At 36.5% G+C, this 25,123-nt stretch overlaps 1 protein-coding gene across 1 annotated transcript in view; it reads left to right on the plus strand.

Annotated features, from left to right (window-relative positions):
- DIAPH2 (diaphanous related formin 2) overlaps positions 1-25,123 on the plus strand; it is a 985,476-nt gene that overhangs the window by 197,632 nt on the left and 762,721 nt on the right. The window lies entirely within an intron of this gene.

A 25,123-nucleotide genomic window follows, 5' to 3' on the forward strand; every position in this document is an offset into this window, starting at 1 on the left:
ACTATCTTTACTTTAAAGTTTATGTTGTTCTAGTAGCACAGGTCATAATTAGTTGAATTTTGTATATTTCAGAACAGTTGAATATTTGTCTTAATATTAAAAAAAAAAAAGAACCTAAACCAAACTTGTGTAGAGGTAGATAGGGGGAAACACAAGCTTTCTGCTATTTCAAAGTTGCCTATACCTACACGTTCACTGTTGCAGCAAATATTTATTGACTGTTTGGGTGTGCGGTGTTTTTTTTTTTTTTTATTAAGAAACAAAAAAACATGGTCTTTACAGCTGAGTTTTCGATATTACCAGTGAAATGAAAATTATGTATATTCTCACCAAACAATGAGCTAGAAACAGTAAATATCTGTCTGAATTCAGGAGTGTCTTGGTTTGCTGTGTTTTTAAATTAGGAGAGAAGGAAAATACTTGCCTAAGTATTTCATTTATGATGAATTCCAAATAAACATAATGTGAATGGTTTTGAGGGTCTATGCTATAGCACCAAGTTGAAACTTCTGCAAGAGTGTTTACATCATTTGCAGGTTCATATTTTTCCATTTTTTGTAGGAAAGAATGAATACATACATTCAATAATCAGTTACCTATCTATAAAAATGTTTGTAAATTGTAAATGATGACTTTACCAAAAAGTTAGGCTTATTATAATGGTTAAAGTTCCAAAATAGTATTTCTAGAGACACTACTTTTGAAGAAACACTTAAAATCCATTTAAATACAGAGTTTAAAATGTTTCCTTCTTTGTATATTAAATGTTTATAGATATTCTTAGAATTGTATCTATAAACCACTCTGAATTTGTTAAAACCTAATTAAAAATAAAAATAATAAAAAAGTTTATAGAAAAATCATTATCTTTTAAGTGTACCAAGCTATCTAATCTTGTGTGTTTTCAACACATTTTTTGAAAATTATGCTGCTTTTATTATGTAACTGGAAATTTCTTCCCATTAAAATAACCAGTTTTTTCTTTCAAAATGTTCTTAAGTGACGTAGAAGAGTAACTAAAACATGTGGGTTCTATTCCAGTGACACATTTGTGTGGATTTCAGCAGCAGATTTAATTTGCATGGACCTTATTTTCTTTGTTCTGTTCTTTGCCCTGTATATCACACATGTTTTCTGTGATGATCAAATGACATAATACATGTGAACATGCTTATAAGTTATAATACTGTATAATGTATTGTATACCTGTTTTATAAAAACTGTTCTAAGTATTTTTATCTAGTAGAGGGAGTCAACCAATAAGCATATCATAAAAACCAGATTTAAATTTCTCCTCCTGTTAAAATATTTATTATTATGTCAAAGTAAATGTTTGAAACAAAGCATATATATGTATAAGTTATTTTTATTTTTATGGGCATTTAGTAGTGTATTAAGTAAACTGGCAAAGATTGATTGCCTTGAAGTGTGTATCTATATAGCTTTAGTTTTTTTTTAAGATTTATTTTATTTATTTGAAAGACAGAGTTACAGAGAGGTAGAGACAGAGAGAGATTCTTCCATCTGCTGGTTCACTCCTCAGATAGCCGCAACAGCCGAAACTGTGCCGATCCGAAGGCAGGAGCCAGGAGCTTCTTCCAGGTCTCCCTCATGGGTACAAGGGCCCAAGGACTTGGGCCATCTTCTACTGCTTTCCCAGGCCATAGCAGAGAGCTGGATTGGAAGAGGAGCAGCCGGGACTAGAACCGGTGCCCATGTGGGATGCCTGCGCTTCAGGCCAGTGCTTTAACGTGCTGCACCACAGTGCTGGCCCCAGCTTTAGTTTTGTATTCCAGTGTTCTGAAGAAAGTGACCCATAGTTGTCACTGATTATTTTTGCTATACATTGGGCTGTTGCACCTTTGAGAATTTAATTGGTCACCAGTGTAATGAGTGGCCAATGGTGACAGGAAGTAAATTGACAACCATGTATAAATATTTTGGAAAGTAGTTGAATCTTCCATATGGAGTAGCCATAGTTGAAATAAAGGTTTAACATATGTGGTAAAATGGTATTTTATCTGATCTATTGATGATATCCAGGGCCTCTGATCTGGTTGTGACAATGCTCTCCTTTTATAAAATTATGATTCCAGGTGATCAGCCTGTTTGCAGCAAAACCCTTGCCAAACTTTGAGACTCTTCCATCAGGATGCTGTATTTAATTCCTAAGGGATGAAGCTTAGCATGATGACAAGTTAGCTGTGGTTCAGATCAAGTTCCTTTCCCAGCAGGAGATTTGTGCTCTAAGTATATTAGACTCAAAACATGGGGCAGCAAAGTTATCTAGACATATCTTACAGGCAGTTATGGGGATCGCAAATATTTTGAACTCTTTGATTACAGCTGAGATTGTATATCAGTACCTGGAAGTAGCCATTTGGAACATACTAAGAGAAATTTGTAGCTGAAATGTAACATATATGTCAACTTCTCTCTGCTACTGTTGACTGAAGTTGGACCTTGACTGATATAACCAAAAACCGTTAAAAAATACTTGTAAAATCAGTGAAAGCCGTGACTTGAAATTAAAGAGTCTAAGGCCACATACAATTTTATCTCATTCTTCAAAGTTAGAATTTTTAAAGAATTAGGATAAAGAGTCAGTGGTTTTGTTTCTAAATCTGATATATCAAAATTCTAAGTCTAATATCTGATAAAGTGATCATTATCAATATTATTTATTTATAACAGTGACAACCAGAAAGCATAGTGAAAAAATTACATACTAAGAAACAATAAATTCATTGATTTTAATAAATTTAATAGGGAATATAAAAAACTTAAATAAATCTATAGCACTTTGAGAGCAATAGAAAAAGACTATAATAAAAGTAAAGTCGCTATAATTCTATATGGAATAAGTAAAGGCTATACTATAAAATTTCTCTTTTTAAATTTATATACTTGGGGCCAGCACTGTGGCATAGTAGGCTAAGCCTCTACCTGCGGCACTGGCATCCCACATGGGTGCTGGTTCATCTCTTGGTTGCTCCTCTTCTGATCCAGCTCTATGCTGTGGCCTGGGAAAGCAGTGGAAGATGGACCAAGTGTTTGGACCCCTGCACCTATGTGGGAGACCTAGATGAAGCTCCTGGCTCCTGACTTTGGATTGGATCAGCTCAGCTCAAGCCGTTGTGGCCATTTGGGGAGTAACCAGCTGATGGAAGACCTTTCTCTCTGTCTCTCCAATTGTCTGTCTATAACTCTGCCTCTCAAATAAATAAAGTCTTTTAAAAATTTATATACTTAATATAATTATAATAAAACAGATACTTTAATAAGATTTTTATACATATAGAAAAGGAAATTTGCAAGAAGTTAAAATGATATTAGAGATGCAGGGCAACATTTTGGTACGCACAAACTACACTAATATAATAAGATAAAACATTAGAATTTTGTTTTTAAATTTTTATTTATCTCTTTACTATATAGAGAGCTATATAGAGAGACAGATAGATAGAAAGAGATCTAACATCTACTTGTTGACTTCCCAATGCCTGCAATAGCCAGCTGGGCCAGATAGGAGACAGGAGCCCAGAACTTAATCCAGGGCTCTCCCGTAGGTGGTGGGCCCAAGCACTTGAACCAACATTTGTTGACTCCCTGGGAATTAATAAGTTGCTGGATTCGAAGCACAGCCTGAACTTGAAGACAGGCACACGGATATAGGTTGCAGACATCCCAAGTGGTGTCTTAACCACTGTGCCAAACTCTCACCTCAGAATTAAAGAGATTTAATTTCACATACATTTATATAAATAGGGAAAAATAAAGGAAACTCTCATAATAAATTATATAAGTATAAAATAAAAATTTGTATAAGGAAATGGATATCCTAACACTATTAATACTCTGCCTATAAATCTGGGGAAAATATGTACATATCTCATGTTGTATCCCAGCATTATAGAGACATTAAAAGTAAATATCAAAGTGAAGATTTGGCAAGCTTTAAAGTAATTGAAGTCACAAAAGAAAAGACATACTGCTTTAAATAGATAAAAGCTAAAATGTACAGAGAAATACCAAAAATAAAATACTGTAAAAATTCACAAGTTTATTAAGCAAGAGATGAATAGTGTTAGTATCTCAGCACTGGCATGAAGCAGGATGGAGACAAATAATTTGGACAGATAAATGTATAGAAATAGACAATACATGTATGTGGAAATAAAATCAGTAAAATAGGGAAAGCTTGCACGTACCAAATGTGAATTACAAAATTTAAAAATAAGATATTATATTTCATTGAAAATAATAAAGGTGACATTACCTAATATTGTGAAATTTGTATGTAACCAGGTTGTGTGATTAGCAGCAAACATGTTTGAAAAGCAATTTGATAGTATATACAAAATGCTTATGTCCATTGACCCTTGTGATACAGTACTTTGGAGAATTTATCCTAAGGAAATTATCCAAAAGAAGGAAAAAGTGTTTCCTTGCAGGAATGCTTACATTAATGGAAAATTGGAGTAGCCGGAAATCTTAATTCTAAGAAAATAAGAATGCTTTAATTGTGAGTCATGTACTCAGGAGAATATCAGGTAGGTATTAAAATGAGTTTTATATGCTATATAAAATATTAAAAACATTCTTCTAATACAAAGATTAACAGAAATTACATGTGTTTTATAATATATGCTGTACAGTATATAATCAAAAATTAGATGGCAATGTAAAAAGTATTTTCTGTTATGATAGTTTTTTTCAAGTTGTATTTATTATTTACTTATTTGAAAGGCAGAATTAGAGAGGGAGAAACAGAAGGAGATTCATTGATCCATCCATTTTCATTCACTGATTCACTCCCCAAATACCCACAATAGCTAGGGCTGAGCCAGGTCAAAATCATGAGCTAGGAACTCCATCTGAGTCCCCCATGTTGGTGGCAGTAACCCAATGCTTAGACCATCATCTATTGCCTCCCTGGCACATTGACAGGAACCTAGATGGAAGCTGAGAAGCCAAGACTTGAACCAGATTCTCCCATTCTGGATATAGTTGCCCCCGAGCAGTTGCCTTAACCTGCTGTGCTTTTAACATGTGTCCCTATGGTGAGATTTTTAATGACATTTTTATATTCCCCCTGGCTTTATTTTCAAGGGATATAGAGGAAAAAATGACAAATAAATGGCAAGGACTTCTAATAATAACGTTAGAAATGTTAAACTATGTTGCTGATTGATAATAAGTTTTATTGTTCATGTTCTATGGATCATAACCAGTTACATTATTTTACATATATTCTGCAGTGTTTGAAAACTGAAAAAAGTAGAAAGTTTAGGCAGTATATACTCGACTCTATATAATTGAAGGACAGCAAGAGGAAAGTGCTATTAGAATAGACCTCCTGGGGTTGGAACCATGACATAGAAGGTTGAACCACTTTCTTTACTCCCTGCGGCACAACACTGGCTCCACCATGTTGAATTTTATTATTAAATTTATTATTTAATTAAATTTATTATATATTATTGTGTAATATATAATATATAATTTATTATTAATTTATTATTTATTAATTAAATTTATTATTTAATTATTTAATTGATAAACATTTTTAAATAATTGAAATCATACCGTATATATAACTTTATATCTAATTTAAAGTAACATTCCTCTAAGATAATATTACCACAACATAAAAATGTGTAAAGATGTTTATTTTCATCTACTTACAAGGTAGAACGAGAGAGAAAAAGAGAGAGAAGGAGAGAGAGTGAGTGAGCTCCATCTTCCATCTGCTGGCTCACTCCTTAAATGCCCACAAATGGGTCTGAACCAGGCTAAAAACCAGGAGCCTGGAACACCATCCAGACGGCCCACATAGGTGGCAGAGGCCCAAGTACTTGAGCCATCATCTATGCCTCCCAAGATTCATTAGCAGAAAGCTGTATTGGAAGCAGAGCAACTGGGACTTGAACCAGCACTCTTAGGTGGAATGTGAACATCCTGTGCAGTGACTTAACCCACTGTGCCACAATGCCTGCCACTATTAAGATGTTTTCACTTGCTGCATAATATTCCATTTTAAGTAGACATCATAGTTTATTTCTTTATCTCCCTACATTTGAACTCTTAAAAGTGTCTGCAAACTTCCATTATAAAAATGTCACAAACATCTTACACTATATAGCTTTGCATACGATTCATATTGCCCTGTGACAAGCTTCCTAGAAGTGGCATTATTAGATAAAGGAGAATTAATACATTTTGAGATTTTTTTGATTCTGGAAGGTTATGTCAATTGTACATGTTGCTAGCAGAATTATAAAAGAATTTCCCTCTCTAGTATATAGTTAGGGCATTTTAGGCTTTTTAACTATATTCTGGAGCAGCAAATGCATAGTTTTGGATAGCTGTGTGTAGCATATTATCACATTAAACCATTAAACAGTTCATTTTACATATATGTTTGAGTCTTGCACAACTTATTCTAAAGGCCATGGGTATATAACATTTTTTTGTGCTTTGATTGTGTGTGTGCGTGTGTGTGTGTGTGTGTGTGTGAGAGAGAGAGAGAGAGAGAGAGAGAGAGAGAGAGAGAGAGAAATTGATTGATGCTGTGATATTGCCTTACTATTAAATCCCAAAACTAAAGTAGTTACTTTTCTTTAAGTTTTGTATCTTTGTAGCCTTGACAACTGAGCCAGTCCTTTGGAGAATAAACGATCCTGGACTGCATTTTCAGGACAATGAGCAGTGCCAAAGGCATGAGAGAGAAAGACTAATGGATAGGACACTGGACTAGAAATCAGATGCCTTAGGTTTTATTCCCAGGTTTATTTGTCATTGTGCATTGTCATTGTGCATCATGATGAAATTTGATTAAAGAACTTGCCCAATCTGTGAAACGGGGATAATATGTCTTACCTTACAGGGATGCTAGAGGAGCTCATAAAATATTTTTTCTAATACGTTTTATGTTCTTCCAAAAGAGTTCTAATATTAGAAACCAAGTACTAGTCTCTCAAATTTGAATGATAGAAATTATTTTGTTTTCAAATTCTTTTATCCTTTTTATTTGATATTTTATTAATAACCTAAAGCCTTTGTTAGTTTCTTATACAAAGTGTAGACTGAGTACAGAATTTCTCCAAATGCAGCAAAAAGTGATATTGCACATATGAATAATTAGTTTTTTCTTTGTAACTTACATATATTTTGTGTATTTTTAAATTATCAAATATTAAAGCCCAAGAAGGAGAATTCTTTAAAAAAGTCACCATAGGCTAACTTGGGAATATAAAAATAGTATAAAAGTATTTTTTTTACAAATTTGATATACATTCCTTTGATGAAATGAGCAATATAACAGTGACATGTAAAATAATTTATTTTCATTATTTGAGTCAACATTTTTTCAGAGTTTCACTACATCTTTAATTTTATCTCACTTTTCCTGATGTAGAAAAAATATTTTTCATAAAACAGAAATCTTCAGAGGAGTAGAACAGTTAGCTGAGAAATCTGAATTCTCAGTCTCATTTCAAATTGCCATGAAAAATTCTCCTGGTAGAGGCCAGCATTGTAGTAAAATAGGTTAAGCTGCTAAGTTTCTGCTCAGGATGCCTATATTCCATGTTGGAGTGCCAGTGCAAGACTTGGCCACTCTACTTCTGATTCAGCTTCCTGCTAATGCATCCTGGGAAACAGTGAATGATGGCTCAAATGCTTGGGTCCCTGCCACCTGTATGAGACACCTGAATGGAGTTTCTGGCTACTGTCTTGGCTTCACCCAGCCCTGAATATCGTAGGTATTTGGGGAGAGAACCATCAGATAGAAGATGCCCTCGCCCTCGCTCTCACCCTGGTCACCCTCTTTGCCCTCTCCCTCCTTGTCTCCCTCTCCCTTGCCCTCCTCTTCTTCGCCTCCCTCTGCCTCTCCCTCGTCTCCCTCTCTGTCTCCTTCTCCTTCTCCCTGCCTTTCAAGTAGATGAAAATTAAAAAAAAAAAATTATCGTGGTAAAGAAAATGCCATTCTCATCCTCTTAAACTAGATTATGATATTCCTTAAGTACAAAGGCTGTATATTAGTCATTTTTGTATACCAGTATCAAGAACATAGTAGGCTCTTAGTAAAATAAAAGCAATGCACGCAGATTGTCTGATTCTATGAAAAATAATTCACTTTAGGAATTGAGGAGTTTTTTGAAATGATGTCATAGATAAAATATTTTATATGCAGTGTGCTTTTATGAGGACTCAAACCATTTTTTATTATTCAAAATTCACATGTCTGTTGTAGAGGCTACATTGTGTGTAGATATTCTAGATTACTTCTATTTAACCATCAAACAAACTTGTGATTTTTGTATAGGCTTTAAATCTAAGTGCCATAATTTCGACAGCAGTGAGTTTCTGTCTTCACCACCCTGCCTCCTTTTTTTTTTTTTTTTTGACAGGCAGAGTGGACAGTGAGAGAGAGATAGAGAGAAAGGTCTTCCTTTTTTGCCGTTGGTTCGCCCTCCAATGGCCGCCACAGTAGGCGCGCTGCTGCCGGCACACCACGCTGATCCGATGGCAGGAGCCAGGTGCTTCTCCTGGTCTCCCATGGGGTGCAGGGCCCAAGCACTTGGGCCATCCTCCACTGCACTCCCTGGCCACGACAGAGAGCTGGCCAGGAAGAGGGGCAACCGGGACAGGATCAGTGCCCCGACCGGGACTAGAACCCGGTGTTCCAGCGCCGCAAGGCGGAGGATTAGCCTATTGAGCCGCGGCGCCGGCCCACCCTGCCTCCTTAATATTATTAGTGTTTTGTTTTAATTGGCAACCCAATATAGTCCTCATCTAAAATGATATGTATTATGTTGAATGGTAAGGGTACCAGACATATCAAATGGATTGATATATGGATCCCAGTGTAATTAATAAGGAAGGTTGATCTCCAGGTTTGTATAATGTCAGGAATCTACAGATAAGTTTTCAGGTGTGATAGATCATCTATCTAAAACTTAGGAAATGGATTGGAGGTACAAAGTTTGTTGTCATTGTAATTAAAAAGAATATATTTTGTATATTATGTAGTATTTCAGGGAAATTTGCCACAAATTCTTTCTGCAAAGATTGCATCTCATAAAAAGATTACTTGTAACTTATCTGCTTTCCATATTTGCTATGCATCTTTGTGTACATGTGTATTTTAATAATTCAGTTAAAAGTACAGATTGTGCATCCATCCATCTATTCATTCATCTAACAAAAATGAAAGATCTTCAAAAAGTTCATGGAAACTATATGTTACCAAAAAAATAATTTTAATTCCATTCTCCATGAAGTTTCTGAAGTACCCTTATATTAAGAATATCTCCTGTGTTCCAGGCACTGTGCTATGGACCATGGATATAGCTTATAAGAAGAGAAAGTTCTTGCTGCCATGGAATGTGCATTTTAGTGAGTGCAGAAAATACCTTGTAGTAATAAGAGTCCCCAAAGTGTAAAACAGTGATTTTTAAGACACTTTTTTTTTTTTTGACAGGCAGAGTGGACAGTGAGAGAGAGAGAGAAAGGTCTTCCTTTTTGCCGTTGGTTCACCCTCCAATGGCCGCCGCGGTAGGCGCGCTGCAGCCGGCGCACTGCGCTGATCCGATGGCAGGAACCAGGTGCTTCTCCTGGTCTCCCATGGGGTGCAGGGCCCAAGCACTTGGGCCATCCTCCACTGCCTTCCCGGGCCACAGCAGAGAGCTGGCCTGGAAGAGGGGCAACCGGGACAGGATGAGTGCCCCAACCGGGACTAGAACCCGGTGTTCCAGCGCCGCAAGGCGGAGGATTAGCCTATTGAGCCGTGGCACCGGCCAAGACACTCTTTTAATTATGGGCTACATCTTATGGGATTGTCAGAGAAAACTTATATGAGCAGGTGATATTTGAATGCTGGGAAGGAGATAACTGTGCATAGATTTAGGAAAATTCCCTTGTAAGCAGAAAGAACTCTTGCAAAAGCCCTAACATCGGAGTGGGCTTGGGGTATTTGAGTGTCAGATGATAAACTAATGTAGTTGGAGGTTACTGAAAAGGGCTGTGGCATGGAATCAGGTGAAGCTGTAAGAGATAGAGACAAAATTACACAGGGCCTTTTTGGCCTCTAGAAGGAGTTCAAATGGACCAGAGTTTGGATTTCTTTTACTTATTAGCTGTTTGATCTCAGATAAATTTCTTAACTTTTGTGAGCCTCAATTTTTTTTTTTTTTTTTGACAGGCAGAGTGGATAGTGAGAGAGAGAGAGAGAGAGAGAGAGGAAGGACTTCCTTTTTGCCGTTGGTTCACCCTCCAATGGCCGCTGCTGCCGGCGCATCTCTGAATGATGATGCATGATGGCGCATGATCTGAAGCCAGGAGCCAGGTGCTTCTCCTGGTCTCCCATACGGGTACAGGGCCCAAGCACTTGGGCCATCCTCCACTGCCTTCCCGGGCCATAGCAGAGAGCTGGCCTGGAAGAGGGGCAACCAGGATAGAATCTGGCACCCCAACCGGAACTAGAACCCAGTGTGCTGGTGCCACAAGGCGGAGGATTAGCCTGTTAAGCCACGGTGCCGGCCTGTGAGCCACAATTTTGTCATTTGTAAAATGGAGAATCATTATTGCATCGCAAGGTTGATTCTGAGAATTAAGGATAATAAAGTAAGTAATACAGTGACTAATGATGATAATGAAAGGGCAGTCAATACATGTCTACTCTGTAGCTAACTATCTTGCATAGCGCTGTACTGTTGACAATTTATATTTAAATCTTCAAAGCAATTCTTTAAGATACGGTAAAACTCAGAACAACTGTCATTTGTGCAGTTAAACGGTGCTAAGTGGCAGGCATTCAAATCAATTTTCCATGATTCCAGTATCAGTACCTTTACATGATATAAAGGAGTCAATCCATCGATTGTTGTCTGGTTTTATATGTAAATACAATTTGTGATTGTACATGCTTGTCCAGATGAGAGCAATCTTTGATATTGCATGAACAGCTCTCATTAGACTGGATCTTTAATGCATCTTTACATTCCTCCTGATGCTTATGATAATGCCTTGTTCTTCCCAGAGACCATTATGTTACTCCTTGATTAAGTGAATCTACATAATGATACTAATACTTGCCAGTAACATTCCATAATTTTTGAAAAAAAAGGAAATCTTCAGATTTTTATTTTTCTAAAATTTCTCATGTTTTCCAAAGACATAATCATTTAGCAATCTCTTCTTTTGAGAATGAACTGCCCTTAATTTTACTAGTCACAAATGTCAGAATAGTACATTAACCTACTGAGCTCCAGGTGGCTCACTTTTTTTGTTTTGTCTACCTTGTTTTGTTTAAGGGAATGTAGAATTGGTACCAAAGTCCTATAACTGATGTTAGATTTAAGAAGTACAAATTGTTGTATTTAATATAAACATGAAATGTAAAAATCATATGAGTAATATTCTTTGTTATTATATATTGTAATGCTATAATAATAATATTGTATAATATTATTCTAATATTATTCTTTGTTATACAAAACCCTCACTGAGGGGTGGGCATTTGGCACAGTGGTTCAATTGCTGCTTGGGACACCCACATCACACATATGGTTGCCTGGTTCAAGTCCTGAATACTTCTCTTCTGATCCAGCTTCTGGTAATGCACATCTGGGAAGCAGCAGGTGATGGCCCAAGTACTTGGGTCTCTGATACCCATGTAGGAGATGCTGGTGGAGTTCTAGGCTCCTGTCTTCAACCTGGACCATCCCTGGATGTTGAGGGCATTTGAGTAGTGAACCAGTGGATGAAGGATTGAGATCTACCTCTCTGTCAAATAAAATGGAAGTTAAAAAATTCAAAATCACTTTAAAAACGCTCATTAAATATGTTTTACAAATTGAAAGGTTTATTAATTTTGTGAGAAAAATTATAAAGATGTTACTGGTTATACATTTACTGTTGAAGATATTTAACATCTGTATCCTACTTTGGATAGTCGAAGAAAAAATTAAGCCTTTTAAAGGTGTGTGTGTGTGTGTGTGTTGAATGGTTTGGATATATTAATTTTCTCTGAAAAGTAAATAGCATACTAAAATAGTAAATTATAGAATGTGAACCACAAAGAAATATAATTTCTAACTAATTACTGCAAAGTAACAGGGATATGTGTCCTCTTATGTTCAAATTCACAACTCAGCTCTTTTGAGGTTAGAAGGCTACCATAAGAAACAGATGGTTGGTAATCTATAAAAAGTAATGCCATCATATTGGGTAATGTTATACTGCTGTTTCTATTGCCATTCCCTCTAAATGTAACATGAAATATAACATGTAAGGGCCAGAATGTTATATTTTTATAAAAACCCTATGAAGACTCTATGCTCAAGTACTAGTACAGCATTTTTATCAGGTTATTCTTTCAAGTTAGGCTAGGGCTTTAGGTAAGCAGTATTTTGTGATATTCATTCTATACTATTTGAGAAGTAAGATTGGTTTTCGTGTAGCATAGATGAATTATTTATCACAAGAAAGCTTGAATACCCTCTAAATCTGTCACAGCTATAGAAAATAAACACAAGCATTTGCATTTGTTAGGTAAAATCAGTTTATTGAAATGAAACCAGAAATGACCAACTTCCATGTATTCTCAAAATTTGCATATACTCATAGAAACAAATCATTACTCTTTTAAACATTAACCAGACCATCCTCCTAAAATATTATTTAATTCTGAAGATACATGTTTATTTAACTAACCTGAGCATTTATAGACTAGATAACTTTCCTGTAAATAAATGGTCACTTTTTAATGTTGCAGTGATTTTTTTTTAGAGGCCAAATCATATAATACAAAAACTGAGCATTCATTTGCATATATAAAAATAAAAATGCCATCTCCCTCTTGCTCATTCTTGTTTGTCTATAAAATATTCGATTTTGTACTTCTTCCTGTGTACTTCTAAATGTAAGGACTACTCAGTGTTCCTTTCATTCAAATATTTTTCCAAAATAGATATATAAAATTATATGTGTTTATCATGCACAACATGATATTTTGGAGTATATATCCATTGTGTAAGAAGGTTAAATCTAGCTAGTTAACAAATATATTTCCTCATATAATTATCAGTTTTTATGATGAGAGCACTTAACATCCACTCTTTACATTTTCAAGAATATATCATCAACTGTAGTCACCATGCATTTGTATTCAAGAGTAGGTCTCTTGAACTTGTTCTTGCTATCTATCTGTAAATATGAATGATTTGAACAGCATCTCTTCTCCATGCCCAACCACCCCAGCATCTGATAATCACCATTGTACTTTATAATAAGATCAACTTTTACGATTCAGGATCATGAGGTATTTGTCATTTTGTGCCTGGCCCATTTCATTCAACTTAATGTCTTTCAGATTCACCTATATGATTGCAAAAGGCAGAATATAATTTTTATTGAAGAGTATTCTACTGTGATTTTCTTTTCCTGCTCATACATCAGTATACACTGGGGTTGTTTCCATATCTTGGCTGTTGTCAATTGTACTGCAATAAACATAAGAGTGTAGATATTTCTTTGACAAACTGATTTCCTTTCTTTTGGGTATATACTCAGTGGTAAGATTGCTGGATCATGTGGTAGTTATATTTGTAATATTTTGAAGATCTTCCATACTGTTTTCCTCACTGGCTGTACTAATTTGCATTCCTAGCAACAGTGTGCAAGTGTTCCCTTTTCTCCACATCTTTACCAACATTTGGTGCCTATTATCTTTTTGGTAATAGCTATTCTAACAAGAGTGAAGTGATATCTCCTTATGGTTTTGATTTTGAGCATTTTTTTCCATATGCCTATTGGTCATTTGTATATCCTTTGGGAAATGTCTGTTGAGGTTTTCTGCTCATTTTTATTTGGGTTATTTGTTTCCTTGGTATTGAGTTAAGATGTTTTGGCCTCCATAAAAGGGTCCTAAAAGGTTAGGAAGTCAAATGTCAGCTTCCAATTTATAGTCTTAGTGTAGAAGCCGGGGTCCCAGAGGAACTTTCTGTGTGTGATACTGTAGTAGTTTGGGATAAAAGCACAATAAAAGATAGTCATTGAATCTTGTGGTTTCTCAATTCTGTGGTACAAGGGGATATCTCAGTCTGACTCCTAACTTTTGGGATAGTCACGGTGGTATTCTTGCCTGTGGATAGTTGTTAGTTGGATTTCTGTGAGGAGGAATGAAGCCAGAGAACTCCTGTTCTGCCAGCTTACTGACATCACTTGATCAGGATGATCTCCAATTCTACAGCATCTTATCTCAGTCCTTGACAAAAGCGAAAGTAAGGGGTAAACTTTGACCCAGAGTTTCTCACATGGTTTTCTGTCTTTCTATAATCGCCATGATAATCTGGAACACAACTTTGTTAGTACTGGTTCGGAGGGAATGTTTCTCATCAGTTAAGCACACAAGCGTTAAGTTAGAAAGACCTGGGATTCAATTCTGGCTGTAGCCTGTATTAGTAATATTACCCCTATTAGTGATGTTAGATTTCCTGAGCCTCAGTTGCTAAAATGCAAATGATCTAGAAATGTCTCAAATGCAGATAACACCTCAGAGGCGCTACCTAACCATGGGAAGCATTGTAGTTCCTCCATCTTACCTCCTCCTTGACTCACTTAGGTGAAAGAAGTCTTTCCTAAGTTACTGTCTTCAGTCTTTTCTTTATAGCTACAATGTTGAGGGTTAGTACATCATCATATTCTCCCTTGATGATTTTTTTTAAATTTTAAACAAACACGCATTTGTTCTCTTTCCAGCTGCTGTTTTTAAAAAAGAAGAATGGTAGAGTAGATAGGAATAAAGAGAGGGAAAGAGATTTTCTATCTGCTGGTTCACTTCCCAAATGCCTACAACAGAGAGAACTGAGCCAGGCTGAAGCCACAAGCCTAGAACTCCATCAGGTCAACCACATGGGTGGCAGGGGGCCAGGCAATTGACTCATCATCTGCTGCCTTCCAGGACACATTAGCAGAAAGCTGGATTGGAAGCAGAGAAACCAGGACTCAACTAGCACTACAATGTGGGATGCAGGCATCCCAAGCAGTGGCTGAACCTACTGAACTACAAGGCTTTCTCTCCCCCCAGCTGCTTCTATGTGCCTCCCTGCCTGAGCCACCATTTAAAATGAACATACGCCTGTCACTTCACAGACTAAACTCTTCCAATGCTACCCTCTCACTTATGGATGACAACTCCTGAAATGTGATCAAAATAGAGGCCTCCTTTAAAGGTTGACTTAAAATATATTTTTTGAAAATTTATTTTTTGGGGCTGGTGCTGTGATATAGAAAGTAAAGCCTCTATCAGCAAGTTGGCATCTTGTTTGGGCCTCTGCCACCCACGTGGGCGACCCAGGTGAAGCTCCTGGCTCCTGGCTTTGGTATGGCCCAGTACTGACTATTGTGGCCATCTGGGGAATGTAGCAGAGGATGGAAGATTGTCCCTCCCTCCCTCCCTCTGTAAATCTGACTTTCAAATAAATAAATAAAACTTTAAAAAAAGAAAAACTGCAATTTTTAAATTCTTATATGACTCAGCAACTATTAAGACTATGTTCAGTGAACCCAAGTTGAGAAACATTAGCCATGAGCTTCCTGTTAATTGATCTCCTAGCAAATCTCCGAATATGGCATGTTTTAATATGCCTCGATATTTATTTTCACTTCTAGCCTAGCCTTATCTGCCATGGCTAGACAGCTTTCACAGTTTGCCTGACTTTCCCCCAAAAACAGTCTGGTAACCTACCCTTCAGACCCCCATACCACCCTTATTTGCATCTATTATGGGCACTCATTATATTGATTAATAATCTTTCACACACCCCATAGAAAATAAGCTGTGCAATATAGTGAGGGTATGTCCTAGTTGGTCTCTGTACCTCCAGTGCCTGGAACCTCATGGAAATTCAGTAAATGTTAAGTGGTAATAATACTCTATTAGGAAAAGGGTATCATATGTGCAATAGGAGATAAATGCCTGTGTCTATATGGTATTATTTCATGAAGAAACTGAAAACCTGGATAATCAATGTGTATGCTGAGAATATGGTGGTCAATTAAAATTTTATACTCTAGAAAAACAAAACTGCTTTCTTATGCATATGGTGGCATATTCCACATCATATATTCAAAAGGGCAGGACCTTAGAGATCATCTAGCACACTGGGTATAAAACTTCATTTGATTTAAGACTAGAGCAGCTTTTCCATAAGAAATCATATGTGGAATATGAATGTATAAAGTGGTTAAATATGTAAATATTTTCATTCTTGAGGGAACAGAGGGTATTCCCAATGTGCCTCTCATTTTGCCTATACACTCGTAAGCCCCTAAAGCAGCCTTGAAAACACCTACAAGAACTCTGCCCCCTCAGAATACAGTTTGAAAATAATAGTATAATCTCTTCCTGAAGCATGAATCTTTTCCTGAGCATCTCAAAGATGAGCAGCCCACCTCTGCCTGAATAATTTAGGTGACCAGAAATTAATGACTTCATGACATCAGTATGTCTTTCCCCTAGGCAATTGTTAAAGAAAATACTCATTAAATTAACGATAATACATAATGGCAGCAAACATTAATTATTTATTATATACTAGGCATTGTGTTTTACTTGGACTCTTATTTCATCCTCATGACAAGCTTGAGATTAGACACTGTATTGTTCCCATCTTGCAAATAAGGAACCTAAATCTTAGGAAGTCAACTAATAACTGGACTAAATTCACATAGCTATTAAAGGTAAGGAATATTTTAGGAAATTTTGCCCATTTTTCTTGTTCTTTTTTGTGAACAAACTGTGCCCCATGAAGATGATTTACAGGGCCTTCAGAAACTCTGTAGTTTGGTTCTAGATATTTGCTAGTTACGCAGTTTCAGACAGGTCATGACTTCTCTATGACCCAGTCTTCATAACTTCAAAAGACAAAAAACCTCTTTTTAGTAATGTGCTTCTCTTGTTAGATGAAATAGTGTATGAGAAATGTTGCAAATGCTGTCTGTACTATAAAAATATAAGGTACTTTTAAAAGGATTTATTTTACTTATTTGAAAGGCAGATTGACAGACAGACAGACAAAGAATTCTTCCATCCACAGGTTCACTTGCCAAGTGGCCACTGTGATCAGGGATGGGCCAGGCCTAAGCCAGGAGCCAGAAACTCCAAATGGGTTGCAGTAGTCAAAGTACTTGGCCCAATTCTGCTGCCTTACTAAGTATGTTAGCAGGGAGCTGGATCAGAGCTGACCAGCCAGTACTCCAATCAGCTCTTTGATACAGGATGCTGGTGTCAATGTTGTAGCCAGCAGCTTAATCCACTGTGCCATGATGTTGACCCTAAGGTATTGTTGATTTTTAAATCTGTCTGCTTAATTTGTTGCCAAAGGTACACATACATTTATTTGGATGTCAGTTACAATTCCTTTCTTTTTCTTTGTTTTAGGATCCTTTGGATATTTTTTACTATTGACTCACTATCTCTTATCAGCAGGTAGATATAGAATTGAATAAAATTTAGTATATTCATTTTTGCTGACAGCACATACTAAAGTATTTGTAAAGCTGCAGGTTTGAAAATAATGGAGTAATTTTTTGTTTTGTAGAAGGAATTTTTCTTTATTTCATTTACAGTTTATAGCTTCATTACCTACTTAAAATGTAGTTTCTATTTTGGCTATAGGAAACATTTATAATTTGCAAATGTATTATTAAACTGGGTTTCTTGTGGTGTCCAAAGCTACTCCTGGAATTGGATCTATAAAACGGTAAAATAGGAAAGCAAAAAATTATATTTAAATATCTTTATGATCTTTGTTTCAACGTAATTAAGCTGATAAAGTTTTGAATACTGTTTCTGTATTTAAATAGTATAGTACCAAGACTGGTTATGCCAAATATATTGGCTATTCTTTACATTGTCATAGATCAAGTTATGCCCATTTTCCAAAGTCATTATTTGTGTACATATACTTCTTTTAAAATGATAGCATGCTTTTTCTCCTTTAATGTGTCAGTGGATGGAGTAAGTGTGATGTAACTGCAAAATAGAGGAAAGTGGCTACTATAAGGTTTCTTAACTTGTTTGTGCTATGGACTTCTTTGACATTCTTGTGATCCCTTAGGTACATTCTTGGATTCATCTTTTTAAACATAAATCATGAGGTACTTAGGATTAAAAAGGAAACTGGGCAGGTGTTTGGTGCAGTCATTAAGACACTGGTTGAAATGCCTGCATTCCATATAAAAGTGCCTGGGTTCAGATTCTATCTCTACTCCTGATTCTAGTCTCATAGTAACATGCATGCTGAGAGGCAACCATGATGTCTCAAATGATTGGGTCCTTGCCACTCTTGTGGCAGAGCTGGATTGAGTTCCTGGCTCTCCAGCATTTGGAGGATGGGCCAGTGGATAGGAGCTCTTTCTGTCTGCCTGCTTCTCAAATAAATAAAAAATAATAAATTAAAAATCAATTGTATTAAATATTCTTATAAAATTGTTTTTAAAAATAATGGCACACTCCAGAGACATAAAACTTAGGCTCACACAAAAACCTGTGGAGAGATATTCATAGGAGTTTCAGCCATAATAAACAAAAACTAGAAATGGACCAAATATCCTTAAATGGGTAAATGGTAAAGTAAACTATAGTGTATCCATATCATGGAATACTGTTTGGCAACTCATGGGAGCAAACTACTGATAGATGAAAAACTTGTATGAACTTCCAGAGCATTATGTTGAGTCAAATAAGCCCATGACAATAGTTTTCATTGAAGTGGAAAATTTTATGAGGGAGGAGGGTGTAATTGAAAAGGGCAGCGTGAGAGATCCTTGTGCTGATGAGACTGTATATATATATATATATTGATTGTGGTCATTGAAAGCATGATCCTGCAATTTGTAAAAGTTGCATGAAACTACATACATATATATGGTACATCCATAAAATTCTGAGCTTTTTGAACTCTCACATACTACATATTAACATACACAGAGAAAAGTAGGGGATTCTGAATGAGAAAAGTGGAATTTATCAGTGTCAGTATCCCAGGTGTGATATTGTAAAATAGATTTATAAGGTATTACCAGTAGCGGAAGCAAGGGATCTCTATGCATTATTTCTTTTTTTAAAATTAGTTTATTTTGTTTAAGGATTACAACTTCATGCATTTAATATATACAGATTTGGGAACATGATGATTCTTCCCCGCCACCTCCCTCTCACCCATACTCCTGCCCTTCTTTCTCTTCCCTCTTCCTTTCTCATTCATATTTTTTACAGAGATCAATTATTCAGATAATTTTTATACTCATAAAATTAACCCTACACTAAAGAGTTCACTTATCAGTATGTAGAAAAAAGAAAAAGAAAAAAACTAAAAAAATATATATATTGTTCCTCAAAAGTTAAGGCACAAGCTGTTCAAAATCAGTGCATCTCAAACTGTCAGTTTTGCTTCTATAGCTTACATTTTAGGTACTCTATTAGTTACCATAGATCAGAGAGACCATATAGTATTTGTCTTTTTGTGACTGGCTTATTTCACTAAGTATAATGGTTTCCAGTTGCATCCATTTTCTTGCAAATGAAAGGATTTTTTTAACAGCTGTATAGTATTCTATAGTGTGTATATATTGAGCTGAGATGAACATGGGGATACAGATCACTCTTTCATATGCTGATTTCATTTCCTTGGGATAAATTCCCAGGAGTGGGATGGCTGGGTCATATGGTAGGTCTATATTCAGCTTTTTGAGATATCTCCATACTGTCTTCCACAGTGGCTATACCAGTTTACATTCCCACCAACAGTTGATTAAGGTACCCTTCTCCCCACATCCTTGCCAACATTTCTTGTTTGTTAATTTCTGTATGGGGGCCATTCTAACTGGGCTGAGGTGAAACCTCATTGTGGTTTTTATATGCATTTCCCTGATGGCTAGCAATCCTGAGAATTTTTTCATGTGTCTATTGGCCAATTGAATTTCCTCTCTTGAAAAATGTCTGTTCAGGTCCTTTGCCCATTTTTTGACTAGGTTGTTTGTTTTGTGGTTGTTTAGCTCTTGAGCTCTTTCTATATATTTAGGAAGTTAACCCTTTATCAGTTGCATAGTTTGCAAATATTTTCTCCCATTCTATCAGTTGCTTCTTCACTTTGCTGAGTGTTTCTTTTGTAGTGCAGAAGCTACTCAGCTTGATGTATTCCTAATTGTTGATTGTGGTTTTGATTGTGTGTCCTTCTAGGGTCTTTTCCAAGAAGTCTTTCCCTATCTGCATTATTTTTTACAGCTGCTTGCATGTTTTTACTATCTCAAAATAGGCAGTTTCAATAAAATTGTAGCCACAGTAATGTGCTTCTTTGTATTTGTTAAATAGTAAGATAAGTGGCAGGCTGCATAACTGGGGTAATTTTGAAGGTGTGATGAACATAAATAATATTTGCAATACTTTCCACGAGCATTTCTGTGTTATGATAATAACTGTGACTTATATTTGTGACTAAGTTGCCAGTGCTGCTAATACTACTGTATCAGATGCCTACATTCATAATTCAGAGAAAATCTAAACTTAAGGTAGAGATTACTAAAAATAAAGATGTTGTTTTCCCTCTTCCAAATTTACATATTTCTTGGATTAAGTGCCTAGGTTAAGAACCCTTGGGTTAGTTTATATCTGTTCATACTTATCTGATATATCTCAAGGGCCTCTGTCAAATAAAAGATAAATATAATGCTTTTGCCTTTTTTCTCAAGTGCTGTGGCTGGTGATAAGGGCTGATAAAAAAATGCCAGGAGGAACACTTTTTAGTTTTAAAGTTTTACTAGATACCATTCACCAGTATGCACATTGTTCATAATAATTGCTTAATACTAATTTTAAAAGGCAAGTATGGGCTGGTGCCATGGCTTAATAGGCTAATCCTCCGCCTGCGGTGCTGGCACACCGGGTTCTAGTCCCGGTCGGGGCGCCGGATTCTGTCCCAGTTGCCCCTCTTCCAGGCCAGCTCTCTGCTGTGGCCTGGGAAGGCAGTGGAGGATGGCCCAAGTGCTTGGGCCCTGCACCCCATGGGAGACCAGGAGAAGCACCTGGTTCCTGGCTTCGGATCAGCACGGTGTGCCGGCCGCAGCGCGCTGGCCGTGGCGGCCATTGGACTGTGAACCAACGGCAAAGGAAGTCCTTTCTCTCTGTCTCTCTCTCTCTCACTATCCACTCTGCCTGTCAAAAAAAAAAAAAAAAAGGCAAGTATGAGTAGGTTTTAAATACTGAATAGACAGACCATGCATTTATTATTTAATAGGAAAGAAAAACATGTCAACTTGATCATTTACTGTTCAGATTGAGCAATATTGAATATCATTAAACATTTTCATTGGCATTGACTAACAAATCAATCAATGACAGTTTAGCCTTTTATTGTTGATGTCTCTCAGAGTGTCCATATCAAACGAGGCTATGGTTTTACAAGAAATGGAGTTCAATATTTTGAGATAAACATTCTGCTTTCCAATATCATATTTGTATTTAAGTTAACATTAAAATTTTAAATATATTGTATATCGAACTAAGTATTTGACATTATTATGGAGTATTTTCCTCTATATAGTTTAAATATGTTTCACACAAAAGAAGTAACAGTAGAGCCACAGAATTTAATATATGTTTAGAATTTCTTTGTGTACTTGGTATTTCTCATAGTACATATGCTCTAAGAGTTCATTCTATGAAGGTCTTAGATTCTATAATTTAGGGGGGAAGTGCTTAACTGATACTTAATATGTAGACATTTTAATAAGTAAATAATAAGTTATTTCATCAGAAGAAAACTTCTAAATACTTTTCATTCATTAAACATTTTAGCTAATCACATTTATGCAAGCTTAGTTAAATCCTTTTGGGAAAATGGTACGTATAATCTGAAGAATTATGATGCTTCTACATTGCTATAACACAGCTTTTTGTCCCCTGCCCTTGAATTTGGGATGGAATATGTTCTCTTAGTTTCCATGTGACTTTCACTCTCTGAAAATGTCTTTATTAAAAATAATGTTTTTAGCAATGGGAAATGACACTGTGCGAAGTTGTCTCATGATAATTATTTTCTACATGAGATTTTTTAGTAGACTTCAATTGATAATAAATAGTATATTTTACCCTCCATTTTCCATGCAATTAACAGTTTTCAAAAATCATATAAAATTATTTTAAGTATTCTAATGTAATGTATTGACAACACTTTTTGTACATTTTTTAAATATATTATTTTACTCTAATATGCTCCCTTTAAGAGAGATTTTTCTTACATAAGTGGAGAGAAAGCTTCTAAAGGATTTCAGCAGTATATTCAGAGTTGTATAACTCACCAGCTACATCATAGATTGACTTGGAAGGGGCACTTTTTTTTGTATTTCCTTTTTCTACTTGAACTCAAAGAACTGATGACGAAGAAAATGGTTTTTCCAATTTCTAATGCTTTTAAACCTGTAGGAGTGTCTCAAAGAACAGTACTATGAACCTTTGCAGATATGATTTCAAATTTATTCATCTATAACATTGTATTTTGAGAGAACTACAATGATTAATAAAAAAGTCACTTGATTAAAATAGCCAAATAATCTTGACTACATTAGGGTTTATCAATCATGGTCAATAACAGCAACAATATTAGTGTATTCATGACAATATTATCCTTCCTTTTTGACAACGACACTACTGATAGTAATTGCTATCTGTGTGTACATTGCAGCTGAAAATACCTGTGTGTAATCAGTAGCTCTGTCTGATGTCTGCAACAAGATACCTTTACAACTAAAATCTGAAACCTTCTCTTAAGTTATAGGTAAATCTGTTTTACATTGAAGAATAACAGACCATGCTAAGACTAAGTCATTCTGGACTCAGAAGTGGTTGTCTATACTTCAGACTTAAACTGTTCTTCTTAGAATGCTGCTTCTCTGTTTTTTTTTTTTTTTTTTTTTTTTTTTTTACAGGCAGAGTGGATAGTGAGAGAGAGAGACAGAGAGAGACAGAGAGAAAGGTCTTCCTTTGCTGTTGGTTCACCCTCCAATGGCCGCCATGGCCGGCTCACTGCAGCCGGCACACTGTGCTGATCCGAAGCCGGGAGTCAGGTGCTTCTCCTGGTCTCCCATGCAGGTGCAGGGCCCAAGCACTTGGGCCATCCTCCACTGCACTCCCTGGCCACAGCAGAGAGCTGGCCTGGAAGAGGGGCAGCCGGGACAGAATCTGGCGCCCCGACCGGGACTAGAACCCTGTGTGCCAGCGCCGCAAGGTGGAGGATTAGCCTGTTGAGTCATGGCGCCAGCCCTCTTTTCTGGTTTTAATATTAACTTTTGAGATCATAGATGGGGGGAATGTGTGATTATTAAACTGACCCAGAGTACCATTTAGATCTTTGTGTACTGCACTAGAATAACACAAGCACAGTCATACTGAAAGTATCTCAATCCTGATGATTTTCAAATTAAAGAACGGCCTCAAATTAGCAAAGGTTTTTGTTCACCTATTTTAGAAGAGCATGTACACTAATTGCTAACTTTGCATTATTTTTTTTTAAAGATCAAATGGGCACAGTGGTAATTTTCATTAATCTCATACAGAAAAGCTAATTAAAATTTCCATTATTATCCATCCATTATCTAGTTGTTTCCTTTGTTCACTATCAGAACAGGATGTTAATAAAAGCCAGTCTTTTATTATAGTCCTATTAAGTATAGTGAGAATTAGTTAATCTTTTGCATTGTTTTGTTTTTAGGTTATTTCTTTCATAGGTTGCACCATATCAATTATGTTGACGATACTTTGACTCTTCGCAGTAGAGATTTTGGAATTAAATATTTGTTGCATTATTTTTTAAAATTCAGTATTGGGAAGATGTGGTATATAGGATCAGAATACAGAATATGTGTGTTTTAGACACCACCTCACTGATTATGTGAACTGTGACAACAGCCTGGATGTTATTTTTTTTTAAAGTTATTTATTCAAAAGCGTTACAGAGAGAGAGAGAGAGAGAGAGAGAGAGAGAGAGAGGGAGAGGGAGAGGGAGGGAGAAATCTGGTTCACTCCCCAGAAGGCTCAATGGCTGGGGATGGGCCAGGCTGATTCCAGGAGCCAGGATCTTCTGGGTTTCTGAGGTAGGTGCAAGGGCCCAAGCACTTGGGCCATCCTCTGCTGCTTTCCCAGGCACAACAGCAGCGAACTGGCACCCATATGGGATGCCACCGTTTCAGGCAGCAGCTTAACCTGTTATGCCATAAGGCTGGCCCATGGATTTGTTATTTCTGTCATGAGGATGTTAGAAGAGCTGATCTTCAAAGACCAGTCCAGCCTTAACATGTTTTCATAATTTTCAAATATGAATTTACACTAAAACTCCAAAACTCTACCCTAGGTAAAAGCATCCATTCTATCAAGTGTGTGTGTGTGTGTGTGTGTAGAGATAGAGATAGAGATAGAGATAGAGATAGAGATAGAGATAGAGATAGAGATAGAGATAGATAGATATATTATCTAGTTCCTGGGTCTTGGCTTCAGCCTGACCAACCCCAGCTAATGTGGGCATTTGAGGAAAGAATCAGTGGAAAGAAGATCTTTCTCTCTCCTTCCCTTCCTCCCTCCCTCTACATCTTTATCACTCTACCTTTCAAATAAACAAATCTTTTCAAAAAATATTATTTTAATGCAATAATATTTTGAAATCCATGGAGTTTTTCATAATATGCATTTTCATGAACTTTGGGAGGACCCCAAAGCTTTGGGAGGACCTCCAGTAATGAGTACCACCTTTATAGTTTTCTTTCAAATGAAGAAAATGTTGATATATATATATATATATATATATATATATATATATATAATATAACTTTACTTTGAGGCCGGCACCGCGGCTCAATAGGCTAATCCTCCACCTTGTGGCGCCGGCACACCTGGTTCTAGTCCCGGTCGGGGCACCGGATTCTGTCCCTGTTGCCCCTCTTCCAGTCCAGCTCTCTGCTGTGGCCCGGGAGTGCAGTGGAGGATGGCCCAAGTGCTTGGGCCCTGCACCCGCATGGGAGACCAGGAGAAGCACCTGGTTCCTGGCTTCGGATCAGCGCGGTG

The sequence above is a fragment of the Lepus europaeus genome, chromosome X, assembly GCF_033115175.1.
Source record: "Lepus europaeus isolate LE1 chromosome X, mLepTim1.pri, whole genome shotgun sequence".
NCBI classification, from domain to species: Eukaryota; Metazoa; Chordata; class Mammalia; order Lagomorpha; family Leporidae; genus Lepus; species Lepus europaeus.